This window comes from Rhamphochromis sp. 'chilingali', assembly GCF_963969265.1.
Source record: "Rhamphochromis sp. 'chilingali' genome assembly, chromosome: 4".
Taxonomy (NCBI): Eukaryota; Metazoa; Chordata; class Actinopteri; order Cichliformes; family Cichlidae; genus Rhamphochromis; species Rhamphochromis sp. 'chilingali'.
Genome location: NC_137948.1, coordinates 9,829,592 through 9,837,292, shown reverse-complemented (window position 1 = coordinate 9,837,292; position 7,701 = coordinate 9,829,592).

Below are 7,701 nucleotides of genomic sequence, written 5' to 3'. Positions count from 1 at the left end.
AAATCCAGCTTAGAGGATTGTGAGATACTTTATGAAATGAGAACAGCAGCTGCAATAAATATATCAGACTGAATGCAACGATCCTGATGTATGATTGTAGTTGCAACATGATAATCAGTCAGAGAGATGCAATGTGATTCTGGGTCTCACATGTACCAGGCCTGTTATTCTAAACTGTGGGAACAAGTCTGTGAAAATGAGACACACACCTGATTATATAATGAGAATGTAAAATGTGTTTTGTTGCAACAGCAGAGATGTGGAAGTAGTTCATTAAAAACAAAAAATCAATAGTCTGCTGCTGAATAAACGTATTATCAGGTCATAGTTGGTGAGAAAGTGGAAACTTTCCTGCTCCAGTCTCGCTGTTCCGCCTTTTACCCTTCTTGCCCCTTCATGTTGTGAAACTAATTAGCCAGTATCTCTGATAAACTTTGTCCTCCAGCTACTTCCTAATGATGTCTGCACCCTGAGGCTCGCACAAACAACACCAGCAGAGGTCAGAGAGGAGGATGGTAGAAATTGTGATAAAGAAGTCCAGACGAATCAATAAAGGTAGTGCTTGACTTGCTTTCTTAAAACTTCTCTCCCCTGCTGCTGGAAGTTAGTTTCACACCAGGCAAGAAACAGACATGATCCTTCTGTCAGGAGATTCCTGATTGTTTTCCTTTTTCCTTCATCATCATCATCCAACTCATAGCATAAGAAGTCTGTGAATACATCTTGAGGGCTTGTATTACTTATTATTGTGTTTGACTGATTCTGGTAGCTCAGATGACGCCATTGTGGGAAAGGGGTTCCTATCAACTGTGTTAATTAATCACAAATTTATTTAGGCACACGGACTGTGTGCCTTTTTTCTGCAGGACTCCTTTAAAACAAAAGATGTAATCAATCTGATACCAAGCTAACTCCGAGTTAATACGCAGCCTCTGGCTCTGCTGTTTGGTTTGACTTGTATGGCATTAAAGCTGCTTGCTGGTTGTCTTTGCTCCTAAATCAGATGTGACTTGTTTACTGAATTCACACACAGTGCACACAAAAGTTCAGTGTACACAGCATACATAACACATAGGCAAATTATAGCTACTCTGGACCATCTTAATGCAGCCCACAAAGTCCCTAGTGGAATTACTTACAGTGACTCTGCACTTCTGTTCGATCTTAATTACAATGCAGTGTGTTTCATCAGTGACTTGTGCAGCGGTGCACATCAGAGAACTAGTAAGCTGTAGTGATATTGTCCTCATAACCTGCAATCAGGTTTTAGGTAAACTCTGTGGCATTAGCATGCTGTATCTGAGTAATGATGGCACTGTGGAAACAGGAAATGTTGCTCGCCCCTGTTATTCATGTTGAGCATTTTCAGGTTTGTTTGTGTTTAGGGCCGGTTAGAATAGAAAGGAAAGTGACTGTTGCCTCAAAACGCATAAATATTGCATCACATTTGGGCCTAAAATTGAAAACTATTGAGTTGATTTGTATGAGTGGAAGTTAAAATAGAAAGAAGCACTTACCATTAATAACACCAAGCAGTTAAAGAGTCACAGCTACCTTTGAGGAGACGATGGTGACCCCAGCACCCCACTGTTGTTGTGCAACTAGCAGAGATTTGGCAGGTGATTTTATTTTGTATGATCACCTGATTGATGATTGCTGTGATATTTAAAAATATCAGTGAAGGTATGATGAAAGTGTAAATAATCACCATTTATGCACACTTTGTTACAGTTATAGTTGCAATCGCTCACAAACTTGTTATAGATCAATTTGACTGATGTCATTAATGCTGTAATTTAAAAAATGAATCCAGTTGATAGCACTGTCGCCTCACAGCAAGAAAGAAAGTACGCTCTTGGACTGAGACCTCCTGGCTGGAGATCATCTGACTACAGTCATTGTTACTGAACTCAAATGTTTGCCATGTTATTTTATCCTGCAAGATGCATCAAGCAGGAGGTGGGTACACTGGTTTTTAAACAATGCTCAGTTGGTACTTAAGGGGTCCAGAGTCACCCAAGAGAATTTTCTCCACACCATTATACCAGCAGCAGCCTGATCCACTTTTACAAGGCAGGATGGATCCATGGATTCACTCTGACCCTACCTTCCAAATGTTATAGCACAAGTCGAGACTCGAAGCTCGGGGCAGTCCATTCTTCCAGAGAACAATCACACGCTAGATTTTTTCCTCTTTTGCAGCCCTTTCGCTATAAACCTAGAGATGACTGTGTGGGAAAATCACAGGAGATCTGCAGTTTCTGAAATACTCAAACCAATTTGAAGTGGTGTGTCTAATGTAGTGGCCTGTGAGTGTATATTATATGGTCAGTTTCATCTTCACATTCAGTAAAAATCACATCAAACACAATCTTATCCTTTACCTTGAAATTCAGAAAAAATACGCTATATATTAATGTAATAAAAGTTAGAAAACTCAAAATATTAACTTTCTATTTTGTTTTTTTTTGTTTGTTTAATGAGTAAAGGAACCATTACAGTGGCATTTGCTTTGTCTACAGTCCAATGTTAAGTTAACTGTGAGGTTTATACCTAACATTATCACAATTTCCAGTTTGGGACAAGTTGTTGCATGACACAAGGAAGGCTGTGACATGTTCTAGTATAAAGAAGCACAAAAGCACTGCTACCAAACCAAACACATTTCTTTTTTTGTAATATTTTGAAGAAAGACAGATGATTAGAAATTCCAAAAGAAGACAGTGGTGGTACACCACCTCCTGCTTCTCTGTCCTTTCTTAAACAACTGCTTAAAACCTTTAGGTGTCTGAGATGCAACAGCTGGGCCTTTGATACTTGCACTTACAAGTCATAGTAATCCTTAGGGAATTGTAAGGAGTAGGAATGCAGTAGTCAGATATTTATTGTCAGCTAAAATAACACAAGTTAAAATACAATTAATTTCTTTTTAGAAACATAAATTATAAAAAAAACCATGACCATTCCTTTTCTTTCTTCATTACTAGATATCAGTCATTTTTTAACAGTAAAAGCAAAAAAGTCTTTTTTTTTGTAGCTGCAGGTGGCTACCTGTCACTCCCATCAACACAACAGCTATTGAAACAACTTTGCTCTTTTCACATTCGCTTTTTCGTTTTTCTGCCTTTCTCATAAGTAAGTAAAATTTATTTATATAGCACATTTCACAGATAAAAATCACAAAGTGCTTTACAATAAGATCAGACATACAGTGGGGCAAAAAAGTATTTAGTCAGCCACCGATTGTGCAAGTTCCCCCACTTAAAATGATGACAGAGGTCAGTAATTTGCACCAGAGGTACACTTCAACTGTGAGAGTCAGAATGTGAAAAAAAAAAAATCCATGAATTCACATGGTAGGATTTGTAAAGAATTTATTCGTAAATCAGGGTGGAAAATAAGTATTTGGTCAATAACAAAAATACAACTCAATACTTTGTAACATAACCTTTGTTGGCAATAACAGAGGTCAAACGTTTACTATAGGTCTTTACCAGGTTTGCACACACAGTAGCTGGTATTTTGGCCCATTCCTCCATGCAGATCTTCTCGAGAGCAGTGATGTTTTGGGGCTGTCGCCGAGCAACACGGACCTTCAATCACCCACAGATTTTCTATGGGGTTGAGGTCTGGAGACTGGCTAGGCCACTCCAGGACTTTCAAATGCTTCTTACGGAGCCACTCCTTTGTTGCCCGGGCGGTGTGTTTTGGATCATTGTCATGTTGGAAGACCCAGCCTCGTTTCATCTTCAAAGTTCTCACTGATGGAAGGAGGTTTTGGCTCAAAATCTCACGATACATGGCCCCATTCATTCTGTCCTTAACACGGATCAGTCGTCCTGTCCCCTTGGCAGAAAAACAGCCCCATAGCATGATGTTTCCACCCCCATGCTTCACAGTAGGTATGGTGTTCTTGGGATGCCACTCAGTATTCTTCTTCCTCCAAACACGACGAGTTGAGTTTATACCAAAAAGTTCTACTTTGGTTTCATCTGACCACATGACATTCTCCCAATCCTCTGCTGTATCATCCATGTGCTCTCTGGCAAACTTCAGACGGGCCTGGACATGCACTGGCTTCAGCAGCGGAACACGTCTGGCACTGCGGGATTTGATTCCCTGCCGTTGTAGTGTGTTACTGATGGTGACCTTTGTTACTTTGGTCCCAGCTCTCTGCAGGTCATTCACCAGGTCCCCCCGTGTGGTTCTGGGATCTTTGCTCACCGTTCTCATGATCATTTTGACCCCACGGGATGAGATCTTGCGTGGAGCCCCAGATCGAGGGAGATTATCAGTGGTCTTGTATGTCTTCCATTTTCTGATGATTGCTCCCACAGTTGATTTTTTTCACACCAAGCTGCTTGCCTATTGTAGATTCACTCTTCCCAGTCTGGTGCAGGTCTACAATACTTTTCCTGGTGTCCTTCGAAAGCTCTTTGGTCTTGGCCATGGCGGAGTTTGGAGTCTGACTGTTTGAGGTTGTGGACAGGTGTCTTTTATACAGATGATGAGTTCAAACAGGTGCCATTCATACAGGTAACGAGTGGGGGACAGAAAAGCTTCTTACAGAAGACGTTACAGGTCTGTGAGAGCCAGAGATTTTCCTTGTTTGAGGTGACCAAATACTTATTTTCCACCCTGATTTACGAATAAATTCTTTACAAATCCTACCATGTGAATTCATGGATTTTTTTTTTCACATTCTGTCTCTCACAGTTGAAGTGTACCTCTGGTGCAAATTACTGACCTCTGTCATCATTTTAAGTGGGGGAACTTGCACAATCGGTGGCTGACTAAATACTTTTTTGCCCCACTGTACAAGTTAAAATGAATTAAAAGCCCGTTTGTATAAAAATGTCTTCAGCTGCTGCTCATACACCTAATTAAAGCTGTGAGCAAGAAAAAACACAATGACAAGCCTCTTATGGACACGTATTATGTTAGTTTAACCTGTTCCTGAGATAATGATGTGGTTTTGTATATACTGGGGATACTCACAGTATTTGCCCCTGTGAGTTCTATGGAAAGAGTGACATAATATTTAACCAGCTATACTACAGTCCCCTGATATTAATCTACATGAAACCCCCTGATACATTTGTCAGCTAGAGCTGGGCGATATGGGATTTTTTCATATCACGATATGTTTTTTTCCATTTCAGGCGATAACGATATCTATCACGATATAAGCCAAATAACTATATTTGTAAGATTTAAATGTGCCGTTGCTCACAAGTAAAATGTGAAATTATCAGCAGCTTGTTTTTAAATATTTATTTCCCATAATAAGTTCAACAGGGTAGATGTACTTAAGGAACATGAGACTTTTTCAGATAAATAAAGGCAAATATTGCAAACTACACAAAAGGCAGCCGCTAAAGCGTTTAAGTTTCAAAATAGAACAAATGAAACAGACTAAATTGTCAATTCCACTTAGAAATAAAGTATTAATTCTAAAAATAAATCTTAGTTTGTTTTACAGAAGAACAGACAAAACTGACTAACTTTTGTCAATATCAAATAAACTGAGAACTAAAAGGAAATTCTCAATCTCTCCTTGTTGTATAGCTGAGCTTTTCAAACAGTTTTAACAGTTACTTTAGTCTGACAAAAGCCGAATGACGAATTAGCGCTTCCAGTCAGAGACTGAGGCTACGTCCACACGTACACGGGTATTTTTGAAAACGGAGATTTTCCGTTCTCGTTTTAAAAAATAATCCCGTCCACACATAAAGGCAGAAATGAAGGAAAACGCTGCTATGAACATGCCAAAGCAGCAGGTGGCGCTAGATTCCTAACCGTGCAGAAATGTTGGCCAATCAGAAGTCTAGAAGCCTCGGTGGGAAAAAGTAAACAAAGCTGGGGCATAGAAGCAGAACCGAGTCGTATGTGTGGAGGGACAGTAACTGTGTGTATATGTAAGCATTTAAACACTGCAGAGAGTACAATTAACAGTAACAGTATTGTAGAAATTCATTTCACCGAAACAATAACGTGGCGCACAGTGTGACGCATGCACCAGTTTATTGTATTTCCAGACTTGCTTTCGGCACAATTTACAGTGCACGCTACTCTGTTTTTTGTCAGACTTGAAATAGCCGAAATACCTTCACACTACGGAACTTCTATGGCTCTTCCGTTCGACAATCTCTCCGGCAGTGGAACCATCATCTGTTTTCTCTTCTGTAACCTTCGGTCACGCTCGGTTGATTTTTCTAGTCGGCACACTCATTTCCTCCATTACGCGCTGGCTCCATTACCCGCTGGCTGCTTCCCAAACAAACACACGTGCGGCTTGGCACTTGTGCTGTACGTAACAAGTCACGCGACGTGACGCTGCGGCTGTGATTGGTTCGGCTCTGCGCTACTGAATTTGGATCGGCTGACCTTTTTTTTTTTTTTAAGACGACAAGAGCGGCGAGGTCTATCGCGATAGCTTAATTTCTCTATCGAGTAAAAGTTATATCGCGATACATATCGTTATCGTTCTATCGCCCAGCTCTATTGTCAGCATTATATACTGGGCACTATATTAACTCCCTGATATAATCTCTACAGTGTGTGTTCGTGTCTGCACTGACGATGGCTTAGACGGTCGGATTGATCCAAGCCCGGGTATTTTACTGTGACAACCCATTAACGCTGCAGCGTATTTATAATGTTTCATTTAGGCATATCGCCCTTCTCATCAAATATTCATCTGAGGGGAGATTGCCTACTTTGTCTTGGCTGAACTCCCTCTGTCAACCCTATTTCTTTATTTGTGTGTTCTTGTATCTGCAGAAAACACAAGATCAACTCAGACTGAGTTGTGGAGATACATGTGAGCAGGCGCACAACTCCTTACGTCATGCGGCACCACTTTTTTGTCCTTTTCTCTGGAAGCTTGTACTTGTTGCCGGATTGTCCTGCATACTTTTACTGTATCTGCATGCATGTGTGTGTGTGTGTGTGTTGCTTGCCACCTGCACTGTGCATAACTCCAGGCATCAATCAGAGCTCATTATTGGTTATCTGTCGGCTCCACTTTCCAGCCTGCAGAGGTGCTAAATGTCTCTGTAAACCCCTGTGGGAGATAAACACCATCAATACTGCGAGATTTAACAGTCCCCAGGCGCATAATATATTCAAATACCTCTCCACTGTGTTACCTCCGTCTTCTCCTATTTCTCTTTCATGTCTGTGTTCCTTCTGTTGCTTCAGCCTCCTCTTCAGATGCGCCACCATCCCTCTGTTTGATATTTTTTGCTTCACCAGACCTCTCTTTGTGTCCTACCTTTGCCTTGCGCTTTCCTCTTTTTGCAGCAGCTGATAGATATTTTCTCCCCTCCCCATCAGTCTTCTGACTGGGGACACAATAATCCCTCTCTCGCTGGCTGGTCTTTAAAGAAGCTCTACTACACCATTTATCCCCAACAAGGATTATTTCAGCTTTTCCTGGAAAAGGTATTCTCACTTACATCACTCTCTGTATGAGAGAATTCAAAGGCAAAAGTCCATTTGCTAATCATGAAAAGTGCTGCTTTTCATGTGGAAACGACTATAAAGCTGTAAAGCTCCCATTCTAGTTTTATTATGAGCCCAAAAACTTCGAGTTATGTGGCACCGGGTCTTGAGTATTTCTTATTTTTAGCCTGAAGAAGAGAAAAATCTGAAAACAAGAAATTTGCAAAAAATAAAAAAAAAAGTCCTTGGATGTTA